The sequence below is a fragment of the Solanum dulcamara genome, chromosome 6 (assembly GCF_947179165.1).
Source record: "Solanum dulcamara chromosome 6, daSolDulc1.2, whole genome shotgun sequence".
Taxonomy (NCBI): domain Eukaryota; kingdom Viridiplantae; phylum Streptophyta; class Magnoliopsida; order Solanales; family Solanaceae; genus Solanum; species Solanum dulcamara.
Genome location: NC_077242.1, coordinates 31,588,891 through 31,601,945, shown reverse-complemented (window position 1 = coordinate 31,601,945; position 13,055 = coordinate 31,588,891). Strand labels below are relative to the sequence as shown.

Below are 13,055 nucleotides of genomic sequence, written 5' to 3'. Positions count from 1 at the left end.
CTCCCCTGATTTTCTCTAATTTGTTTTTTATTGTATTTTATTAAGTTAAATAAAAAAAATGCATATGTCAGGCCTATAGCAATCAAAATATAACTATTTTCAATAAATATTAAAAGTATAGCTAAGGAGTTTTATTCAATGTTAAAATGTTGTTGTTTTGAAAAATTTTCCTTAAAAATAGGCCCAAAAGAGCCCAAAACAAAACAATCTGAAAAAACCCAATCTGGTCCAGTCCACAAAGGAATTGACCATCCTCTATAAAATGACACTCTAAGTAGTTCTTTGGATTGACTTATTTTAAGTGACTTTTGGTTTTAAAGCTCTTTTTTAGTTTTGCGAGTATTTGGGTAAAATCACTTTTTTTAGGTTGAAAAAGTGGAAAAAAGGCTAGAAGCCAAAAGTTGGGTGTCCCTAACTTATGGCTTTTAGCTTTTAGCTTATAAATCACTTTAAAAAAGTCCATCCAAACTCTCCCTAAGTAGGGTTTCCTATTTAGCTCTCCGTCTTCGCCTCCGCATTCCTCTCTACTATTTCTCTAAGTGCTTCTTTGAACTCCTCTTCCTCTTTTTGTTCTTTTTCCTCTTCTTTCAACTCTTTCTTCCCTTTCAGAGGTATACTCCAATGGATGCAGTGGATTTCAAGGTGGTTTGGACAAAGATGTCAAGTCTGTTGACAGAAGTCTATGTAAGTTTCTCAACTCTTTTCCTCCCATGTCTTCTCTTTTCCTCTGAACTAACATCCTTCTTTTCAATTGAAGCAGAAGTGGAGATTTCAAGATGCTCCCAGTCTCCTTTCGAAAAGAGTTCTTCTTCAGGCACAAGTCTAATCTTCCTTATTTGACTTCAAGGACATCAATTTTTACTGGTGGAACTTTTTGTAAGCTGACATAGACTAGGATAGATAGTTTAGTAATAGTTATAGCTATGTATGCCATGTAGTGGCAAAATTTCTTATGTACATATCAGGACCATTCTTTGTCATGTTAATATTTCTATTCCTACTCCTTATGTTGTGCATCTACTCCTATCTTTCTTGTTTTGATTTTTAATATTGATAATTGTGCTTTGTTCGTATTCACAATTTAATTACACTCATATGATAATTTTTGGAAAGACAGAACCTGTATTCGCCTAGTTTGATCGCATGCTTCATTTGTTAGTTTATCTACTAATTGATTTGCTTCTCTGAAAATATGTTGTATGTGTGCTTGTGTTGACTGCATTAGATCCTACATTTCCTCTGCTTTTTGCCATGGAATTCTCCATTCTCTTCTCACCATCTTTTTTATATTTAAAAAATCCATCTCCAAAATGATCCTTTCGAAGTTATTTCTCTTGCAATGCCCGACTGCTTGTAAAATAGCTATTGTTTCAACATCCACGTTATTCTCATTTCTTATTTCCTCTGCCTCTACGTACACATCTCCTCACTCATTGTTTAGACAAAAACTATTAGCACTTGCTATGAATTTTTCCTACTAGCTCTATCTGTATTTCATTTTAGTCTTTCTTGTTGTGGTCTCACCCATTTTACTATGTAATAGTGTAACTTAGGCCTATCATTCTTAAAATACCCAAAATTCCTTCTCAGCTTCTAGGTACACTAATACAAGAATATTTTATTTTTATAAGTTGAATTACAATGTTTTGACACTGTTGTTTGAACTTACAGATATTAATGTCCTTTTCATGTCTTCTGACTTTTCTTATCTTCCATAATTCCTACATCAATATAGTTGGTACCTCCTGGAAAATAACTTTCAGTTTAGGAGTAGTTAATGCCTCCAACCAAATGATTTGACATTATTATCCCGAAGAAATATTTTTTTTCAAAAGTTCTAGCATGTATATAAATCAAAACTTAATATCACACGGAAGATGATTGAGTTCAGTAGTTGCTCGTATAATATTATTGACTTTAGAGAAATAGTAATATGGATAAAATAAAGTAATTTCAAGCTTCGACATAACTCACTATTAAAAATAATGAAAAAAATCGACAAACAAGGTCGGTCAAAAACATCGAGGAAAAATCAATTCTGTGCGATGATTTCTTTTTGCACAAAAATTATAAATTTTAAAATTATTTTAAATAAAAATTGACGCCGTCTCTCAATTATTTACTTTTTTTTTTCAAAAAATAATAGACAAAGTCAATTTTTGAAGTGCAAAATTACAGTTGAAGTGTATAAATAAGAACGATTAGAATATTTCATCAAAGAGAATGTTGGTCGAGTCGTACAATTGTCCAAAGTTATTGATACTTAGTTTTGATTTCCAGTAGTGACATTTTATGTATATTTTTGAAGATTCAACCCTGTCCTTCAGTTTCATGAAAGCGACGAAGGCAAAATCGATGATGCACAGTCCATCAATTTGACATCATTTTTTTCTTTAAAAAATATCATTTCCATTGATTTTGACCCATTTTTTAATAGTGATCGACCTTAGCCTCGATAACATTATAGACTCATTTGATTGGAGAATAATTTATCTCGAGATTAGTGATAATCCTCAACTATACCTCTCATTTAAGGCATAATTGATCGTATGTAAAAACAATACACAACTTTTAAGGTCGGAGTTGATCGACAAGTACCGATAGAGAGGATTACACTTTAATTGATTTTCAATTCAAACTTAACTAACACAATGTTATCTCGAAGAAGTATATAAAAATGGAGAAATTTTGAATCACACTAAATTAATTCAATCACAAACATTGATAGCAAGAAGTTAACACAAATAGCGATGGAATTTCAACAAAATAGGCAATGATTAATCAATTCCAAATCAACCAATACATAGATAACATTTGGTCTATACTATATTTAACATTCTTTCGAACTATCAAATATATATCTTGACTTCTTTCGAACCCCAAGACCATTACAATCAAAACATCAAATATTGTTTTAATGGGTTAGACTATCTCTAACTCTAATCCTACGACAAGTTTTTGAAATCCATAATAATGAAGTCTTACCCAACTTTATTTTGTTTTCTCAAGCCAAAATCGTGTTAGTGAGTTCCATCAATGTTTGAACCATTGATTTTTAGATTGAAACTTAAAGTCAATAATAAATCTATGTATAACAACTGATTTTAGAACTATTTACTCATTACCCATTGAGTTTTACACCCACATCTTGCACACACACCCCTAGGTAGAAATTTAGCTACTCATAAATGGAGAAATGTAAATTATACTCATAAAGAAAAACTCTATTTCATGTATAATTAGTAACCAAAGTTAAATCCAAGCTTAAATATGTACAAATTTGAGTTATCTTCTTGAGCAAGTAAGAACTTCTAATGTTTATGCTCTACTACAATAATGGGTCTCTATTCAATTCTCCCCAAATTGGGAAGAAGATAAGAGGACATAATTATATATATCCCAATTTTGTCCTTAAAATGCTCCACAAGAAGCACTTTCAACATCTAGTATGAGTTTTTTCCTGAGCTTATGTATTTGACTTGTGCTTTGCCGGTGCAGAAACGTCCAACACCAGTTGCGGTGCCGCTTTAATGCCTGTCTTTTTAGTTAGATCTACACTTGGATTAGTGGAACATCGATGCATAATTATTCTGCACCAATGCTTCAGAAAGTTTCTTTTGTTCTAACCGATGTTGAGCCGATAAAACATCCATCTTGTTTTGCTGGACGTTGGTTCCTCACCGGTGTGTTCTATGAATTTTCGTTCCAAATTCTTCAATTTTTATTTTCCAAGAAATTCTTTCACATGAGAAAACTAGGTCCTAAAATCTCCTCCATTAGTATTAAAACATATCAATAATTCATGAATAAAAGTCTAATAAGTTGATAAAATACCAGCTCATCAAACTCCCAAACTTGAATTATTGCTTGTGCTCAAGAAAAGCATTCACAAAGCATAGGATTGACACTCAGTCATACTTAGAGATAGGATATGCATAAATACACACTAAGACTCAACAACATTAAAAACAAAAGCCTCTATATACAACACAACTCATAATTGATTCCACCATCAACAAAAGACAAATGCTTTCTTCTTTGGAAATCATTCTCATTTGAAATCAACTTTTCAAGCACAAATCTAGGACAATATTGCATTCAAGCAAAACTTAAAAGTATCTTAAGACAATGACATCAACCTTCAAGATTTTTCTAAGAATTTATAAAAGATTATCACATTCATGCAACTCAATAGAAATAAAGACCTCACCATTCACTTGAAGGATGCAATGCCACTCACACAAAAGAGAATCTCACTCACAATTATGAATATCGTATTAAGAAATTTTAAATCATGAAATTTCACTAAATCTCACAAATAAATTCAAGTATATACACTATTGAATCATAGGCTTGTCTGGTATGTAAATCGCCAGTAATTAGATTGACAAGGCTCAAAATCACAAAGGACTTGAGGATAACTTAGGCTCGAGCAAAAGATAGGATATCATTTGGTCAAAGTGACTTAGAAACTTCCTTAATGCTATCACACCTCACTTTAAGCATACTGCTCACATCATTAACTTATTTTCACCTTATTTATCTAATTTTGAGACATAAATCATTCAAACACCCATTTTTCTTTTCTCATGAGGATGTGCACAACACGAGCTAGCACCAAATTTTTGTCTTTCCTTCTTTTTTTTCTTTCATACATAAGTTCGCTAAGCACTTTCCAATTAAAGCTTATGGTGCTCGAAACACTTTTAGCTCATTCCTTTTTATTTTCTTGGTGTACACATCCCCAAATTTATGATTTTGTGTACATCATGTTTTCATTCTTTTCTTCTTACACAAATTTAATCGTTTAGCCTAGAATTCATCATTAGTAATTAGAGAGATTGAGGGTATCAAAGTAGAGGATTCAAAAGGTCAAGGTGTGAAACATGGTTAACAAAGAAATAGGTTAAGGTTCAATAGGGTTGGCAAGAAGTAATAATAGGGAAAGAAAAAATTGGCTAAAATGGCTAGTAAAAGAGGACCTAGGTTCATCTTTCAAGCCAATCCATATCTTGAATTTTATATTGAAGCACATTTTGGTGTAAGTTCTAGAGAATATGCATACACAAGAATTAATCAAAAACTCACCATACAAGTCTTCACAACCCAAAAAGATCTCAAGCTACTCTGAAAAACAATTAATCTGAATGACTTTTAACAAACTACAATGAGTTACTTAATACCCACTTGTAAATTACAAAGTCAAATGAAAAATGTATGATCCATGATAAGAGATCACTTCAAGTTCATTTTTTACCATCATTTTTAAAAATCTTTTATACCATCCTTTGTGTAACACTTCATACTATTCTAGCCTAGATCAAGTTTGAGAACCATGGAAAAAGTTTGAAAGAAGTCACTGCCTACTAACTATGAGTGGGAACCTATGATCCATAGGAAGTTCTACGAGTTGTAGGAGGCATTCGTAGACCCATCCCACACTTTGAAAAAAATTGAGTTTCCTCAACCCTACCTACGAATAGATTCTATGGCCTGTAAGAGTTCTTTCGTACCATAGGTGAGGTTTGTAGGTGAGGCTCAGAGACTCAGACTGTCTGATGTGCAGGATGAACGAGTAGGAGAGCCGTTGAGTGTTCTACGACATATAGGAGTTGTTCGTATAACCTTTTGACTCTTAGCTAAATACAATGGTCGAGGACTATCTCTACGACCCACGAGATGACCCTTAGGATGTTGTACGAGCCATAAAAAATTGCCCTTAGACTGCACCTTCAAGAGTCCTTAGGACCTTTCCTATGAGTTATTAAGAAGACCCGTCTAAGGGTCTACGACCCATAGGAAGGTGGTCGTAAACCCAAGATTTCAATTTCTAGTAAAGTCCAATTTTGGACTATGGCTTCTACGACCGACCTTCTAGTCCGTAGAAGTGCCCATAGACAGGCTAGAGTTAATTTTAATGAGAGTTAGTTTGGCCTATTTTCATCTTTCTCAAACTTAACCCAACCCATTTTGGGACTAAATTTAGTCTCTTATTAGTACCCAAAGGTTTTTTTTCTTATGAACACTTAGAACTTTTGAGAAAAAAGATTGTAGAGAAGAAGAAGAAGAGCTAGAATTTAACATTTTCAAGAGAGGTTTTCAATTTTTGTATAGATTGTCTTCGTCCAGGTATGTAAGGCTATTAGAATATTGGGCTAAGTTGGTCCTCATTCCCTACATGTTTATAAAGTCAAATTGAGTTATGAGTTTGAGTTGCCAATCCCGTAATAGTGAATTCTTATTGTATTTACTTACTCCTTTATTGAGTTCTAGTATGTATATTATATTATACTTGATGAGTTGATGTTTAATGTTATGGATTCATGCTTGCATTCGCATGAACCCTACTTGATTTTTGTATCAAAGTATTTTATTCATTGTTGATGTTAAAAGAATAATAATTTTCCATACTAAATAAATGATGAGTTGAGCATGATGTTGAGTTGAAGGAGTCTTTCTATGTCTATTTCCAGGCATGGATTTTAATACACTTGAATGTCATATTTTGAGAAGTTGATATATGTTTCCAAATGCATGATTGAGATGAGATCTTACCTATACTTAAGAGAAGAGATGATGATAAAAGAAGATGATGTAACTTGATGTATAAGTCCAATGAGACTAGATGGGATGTATTTTGAGTATTTTACTCACTTGATGTGTATGAGCATAATGATGTTTTGGGAGTAGTATTGAGCACCAAATTAGGTAAGAGTATAAATAACTCAATCCTCATAAACTACGTAGCTAGCGTAAGATAGGATCGTACGGTTCATTTGGGCGACTCCTCATACTCCCAAAAGAGGAATTTTTATATGGATCCAAAGATGATGTGACATCCTTTACCCTGACAAATTATTGGGCAGATGTGATAACAACATCGGTTTGTTGTATCATCAGTAGCTCATAAATGATAGTTATCAGTTAGAGAATCTCCCTAATGAAGTAAAAATAATATATTTTTATTATACTGAGTTACATCTATTATTGAATATCTTATAAAATATTATTTTATTACATCGCATTCTCTATTGAGTTAAATTATTTTTCAGAGATGAGTTCCTTGAGTTGAGTATCTTGATGTAAGTTTCATTTTTTCTATTTTTACATACTTGTACATTTCATGTACTGATGTCATTTGACCTGCATTATTTTATGATACAAATACAGGTGTTAGATATCATCAACAGGCGTACCATTAATGATCTATCTTTTTGAGCTTTTGGTGAGACCTCTTTGCATTTATAAGAGCTCCTTCATTATCAGTTTTCTTTTATTATGATTAGTACTTGTGAGGTCGCCGTTGAACTATCTCTGCACCTTCTTAGTTGTTAGTAAAGACTTCGTAAACTGAGTATAGTGGAGTCACATTGAGTCATTTAGAATCTATTTTAAAAACTACGACGTTCATTATTAAGTTATGTTATTGACTTATATTTTTCAATAAGTACTTTAAGGTATTTTTTTAAAAGACTGATGAGAATGTATGTGACTACCCATTTGATGATACTCTTTTATTGAGTTAAGTCTTTCACTAAGAGAGTTAGCCAGGCCAAATAGTTCTCTTGAGACGAACAATGATTTTCGAGTGCTGTCCATATCTAAGGTGTAGGCTCGGGGCGTGACAAATTTAGTATTAGAGAATAAGGTCTAAGAGTCCTAGGGTGTCTATGAAGCTGAGTCTTGTATAGTCCTTCTTGTCGGTGTGAAGCGCACCACATCTATAATAGGGAGGCTGCAAGACTTTAGGAACTATTTTACTTCTTTCAAATTCCAATTTGTGCTATAGAGTTTAACTTTACAAAAATATCCTAATTCGTGTATTAATGCTTTTAGATCATGCCTTCGAAAAAAACTTTAAGATAGAAGAAAGTCGTTGAGGATGAGATTCCCCAACCATCTGATATGCAGACTCCGTATCGAGCTCGAGCTGTTGAGAATGAAAATAAAGTCGAGAATGGGACTCAAGAAGTCCCACAAACTACTCAGCCCATGATGACTTCTGAGGCTGGATTTAGGGGAGCTATCTCTATGCTCACCAGTTGATGGCTGCACAGACTAGTCATTAGAACAATCCAATCCTGAGCTCTAGTTCTCAAGAGATGTCTGTTGCTAACAAGATTCGTAACTTTCTAATGACGGACACACCATTCTTCACTGGTCCTAAAGGTGAGGAAGACCCTCAAAGCTTTATTGATGATATATGGAAGAACATGAAAGTTATACATGCCACAGAGGTAGAGAGAGTTAAACTTGTCTCTTACCTGCTAAAAGATATTGCCAATGTCTAGTATAACTAGTAGGAGAAAAGTAGAGGTGTGGATGCTGAGCCACCAGTGTGGGATAAGTTCGAGGGTACATTACTAGATGACTTATTTCCGCGAGAGCTGAGGGAGGTAAAGATAGTGGAGTCTGTTAACTTGAAGTAGGAAGGGATAACAATCAAAGAATATATCCTTAAGTTCATTCAACTGTCCAAGTATACTCCATAAATAGTTCCTAGTGTAAGAGCTAAGATGAGGAAATATGTCTCAGGTTTAGGCAGACATGTGAAGAAAGAGTGTCAGGCAACTTTACTGATCTCAGATATGGAACTTCCTGACTGATGGTGTATGCCCAACAAGTTGAGGACAAAACAAATAAGGATAGAGAGGAACACCACAGTAAAAAGTATAAATCTGCAGGACATAAATCAAACCAACAGAAGGGAGAGAATGGAAATTGCTCTTTTCTTCAGAAAAGGTCCTTTAACTATGCACCATATGTAGACAGTACACCTATTATCAACACGAGGAATGATTAGAGGTCGCAGAATTTCAGAGCACATGGTTCTTAATCCTAAGAGAGTATGGACCAAGGTCCTATGCGGATGCCGCCTTATGGTAAGTGTGGTAAGCTCCACTATAGAGAATGTTTGATAGGAAAACAAGGTAGTGAGGGAAATAGATCCCACTCATCTTCGAAATCACAAACCAATAGAGGTACTTAGAGAGGTCCTTACTTAGGAACAGGCGGAGGTCCAAACCGTCTGTATGCTATGGCTAATTGCCATGATCAAGAGAACTCACTGGATGTTGTCACTGGTATGCTTTGAGTCCCATGATTTTTACACTTTACTAGATCCATATGCTACTTTGAATTTTATGACTCCTTATGTAGTCATTAAGTTCAGAATTCTTTCTGAATGACTCTTATAACCTTTTAGTGTTTCTACTCCTGTTGGCGAGTCTATTGTAGCTAAGAGAGTTTATTATGATTGCATAGTCCCCATCTATATAAAGACACTTTTTCAAACTTAGTTGAGTTAGATATGGTTGAATTTGATGTCATTCTTGTCATGGACTGACTTTATGCGTATTATGCCTCAATTGATTATAGGACCTGGATTGTTAAGTTCCAGTTTTCGAATGAACCAATTATAGAGTTGAAGGGTAGTCCACCATTACCTAAGGATCTATTCATCTTATACCTTAAGGCCAGAAAGTTAGTCTCTAAGGGGTGTATCCACCAAATTATTTGTAATAACCTTGAGGGTCATTTTTGGAAATATTGTGCAAAATTACCATTTTACCCCTATCATTAGTGCCCCAAATTTTACTTGTTCAGTTTGCATGGTTGATTGTGCTAAAACTCTTAATAGTTAGTGAATTGGGAAAAATCTTGAGTTTTATAGAGTTAAGAGGTGAAAAAGTAGTTTTCGAGACTAATCAGAGCTGCGGGTCTCAAAATGGGATTTCATCAGTTCCATCAGCTCCAGGATGTGGAAATTGGACTAGGGGAGTTGTTGAAATCATATTTGGGGTTGATATGTGAATTTGAGATCTCAATTTGGAAAGTTAGTTTTAAATGAGTTAAGTTTGACTTTGGTCAACAAATCAAGTTTGGAGACTCGAATTAGATTTCTCACGATTCCAATGGTTTTGGGGGTGATTCTAACACTAGAAATGACTTTATTATAATTTTTAGAGGTTTTAAGGGTATTTTGGATATTTCAAGTGCTGAAACTAGTTAAGTTGTGACTTATTAGATTTCGGGTCAAGGAGACCTCAAATTTGAATTTTGATATTCCATTGAGTCCGGAACGTCGAATTTAGTAGGAGTACATACATGGTTTGTGTATTCATGATTCTGAACGAATCTTGAGCATCCGATCGGAGATTTGGAAATTTGGTTTTTGAGATGTTGTTATGTTGCTAGTGCAAGGGTTCGCTTAAGTGGACCAAGCAAACCTTGTCATTAGCGAGACCCATCACTTAAGCAAAGGGTCTCACTTAGGCAGGGTTCGCAAAAGAGAACTAGATTCGCAAAAGAGAACTAGGTTCGCAAAAGTGAACCTCCGCTTTAGCGATCCTATGTCGCTTTTGCGACACCTAAGAGGTCCAAAAATGGGATTTGAGTCTTTTCTTTCATTTTTGATTTCCAAGAGCTTGGAGGGGCGATTTTTGAAGTATATTTTAAGAGAATTTTGTTTGGGTAAGTATTTATAACCTAAATCCTTCGATTTCCTTCCATTATCTTGTGATTTCACCTTGAAATTCATGGTTTTGAACTCAAACTTTGGGGTTTCTTCATGAAACTTTAAATGGTTATTTCTACCTCAAATCTTTCTCTATTTTGATGGTTTTTCAACCATTAATTTTTTATTACTAGTAGGATGTGTTTTTGAGAGACATTTTCAGATTCGATTATTTTCGAAATTTATTGATTTTTTTGGACTATTTTACCCTCGGTTCTGAATCTATCAATATAGTGTCATTGGACTCTTTGTGACATGTATGTTTTATTCTTGATAGTGGATTGTCAATTCAGATGTTAAATTCGAGGGTTGATCATCTGGTAGAAGTGTTTGAGTGCGGTTTTGGCAATTAAGGTAGGTTTGGCTATCCTTCTTGGGGCTGAGTTGGGGTGATTAATCAAATTCTATGATGTAAACTTTAGGATGGGGTCATAGTGTAAATTAAGACTGTTGAATTACTTTGAGATGCCGTGTGGGGGTTTATATATATTGCATTGCCCGTGTGAGGCCTTATTTGTGCTGTGTAGCCCGTGTGGGAGCCTTATTTGCTAACTTATATATTTTGAGCATATGTGATTCATGAATTATTTGTGAGAGATCCATGAGGAGAATATTTAATTTGAAATGCCTGCTTGATTTGGGGTTTTTGAGTATACATGAGTATTGAAATATTGTAGAAAATGGGTTTACACTTAATCTGAGATATTTCCTTTCCAGCACTGCCTATTGAGGGTGAATATCATGTTTATGTTAAGTTTTGAGAACTTTAAACCTTGTATTTCATATTGAGTTGAATATTGCCTCCATGCCTTATGTGTTGTGAATGCATTCATCCTCATCCATTATGTCATTGATCATTGGGAAGCTGAGCACTGTGGAGATTCTTTGTGAGAAAGAAAATATGATACCTTTAGACCTTTGTATCTTGAGTCCCTGACTGAGGTAGTTTTATGGTAGGGTAGTGGATACGTTGTGATCCTTTGACCACGAGTTAGGTGTCAAGCGGATGAGATATTAGTATTATGATTCCTTGGCCACAAGATAGGTGGTGAGGTAGTTGATATATTGAGATTGTGATGAGGTATATGGTCTGTAAGACCCTCATGGGTCCTGCTTGGTAGCACAACTCAATAGGTGTATACGACAGGTTGTGTGATAATCTTGATCCCATCATACCATCATATGTTTGCATAATTATTATGTATTACATTGCATTGATACCTATGATAATTGTTCTATCTGTTTAATTATGATATTAAACTATATTATGTGTTTACTTTAATTACGTCGTTCTATATAAATTGGCGGCAGAGTAGCCAGAGTTGGACTTTTCTGCGTGCAGGTGGAAGCGTTCCTTTGCTTATTTCATAGTTTTTGATTAATTTCTTATACTCAGTCAGTTAAACCCACTGAGTACATGTGTATTATAATCACTCCTACTTTTGTATCCCTTTTTGATGCACATCCTAGTTAGGGTATCCCGCGTGATGCATGATTTTCTTCTTTTATAGATATTTTATCATTTAGATTAGTGGTGAGGTTTTGGGATTCAGACTACCATTATTTCTAGCTTTTATTTAGTCTTTACTTTTATTCAAAAATTTATGATGTATATCAGACTCGATCATTGTACTAGATACTCTTTACACTTATGACACCAGGTTTTGAGATATTTTATTTATTTCTAGCTTTTGTTTATTTTGTGGCCTGACTTCCCCTTTAGGAGTCTCGTATGATTTTACTTTTAGGCTTACACATCGGGATGGGGCTTGAGATGTGTGCCATCATGACCTCGCTTTTATGGTCATGATAAATTGGTATCAGAGCGTTAGGTTCACTAGTCTCATAAGTTCAAGAGCAGGGTGTCTAGTAAAGTCTTCCGAATTGGTACGTAGACATCCGTACTTATCTTTGAGAGGCTACAAGATACCTAATAGGAGAAATCCCTTCCATTTATTCCTTTCATACAAGTTATTCATATCAAGTGTTGTAAACCTCTATTCTAACCTTTCCGCATTAAAGGTAATAGATGGGCTTGAGAGGGAAGCTCCTACTCGAGGATGATTTAGTGAGGCCCAACCCATGTCCGTTTAAAAGTATGAGAATGTGGAGCATTAGGCTGAAGAAGTGGAGAAGTGATCAGTTAGACCTTGATTATTTGGATTTCAAATTTTGTGTATCCATTCAGCCCCACTTTTTATTCCTCCAAGATTTGTGGCTTCACCTATTTTTTTCTACTAGTGTTGATATGTCTCTATCAGAGCAGAACAATTTTGAGAGATTCATCAGATCTTTGCTTCCCAAGTTTGATGGTATAACTGGTGAGGAGGCTTTTGACTTTTTGATCGAGTTTTAGGATAGGTTGTTCAATTTGGGTATTTTGGTGGCACATGAAGTGTGTTGCACCTCTTACAAAGTATCCTCGAGAGGTTTATGCCATACAATCTTCATGATCAGTTAGAGATGAGTTCGATGGATTAGAGCAGGGCTCCCTATTAGTATTAGTGTATGAGGCCCGCTTCCCTGAGTTGCCTATTAT

At 34.7% G+C, this 13,055-nt stretch overlaps 1 long non-coding RNA gene across 1 annotated transcript; it reads left to right on the top strand.

Annotated features, from left to right (window-relative positions):
• Window positions 1-439: 439 nt before the first annotated feature.
• On the top strand, window positions 440-1,007 carry LOC129892502 (uncharacterized). Its single transcript, XR_008767328.1, has 2 exons — window positions 440-684; window positions 761-1,007. It is a non-coding gene; the product is annotated as an uncharacterized LOC129892502 (long non-coding RNA).
• The last annotated feature ends 12,048 nt before the right edge of the window (window positions 1,008-13,055 follow it).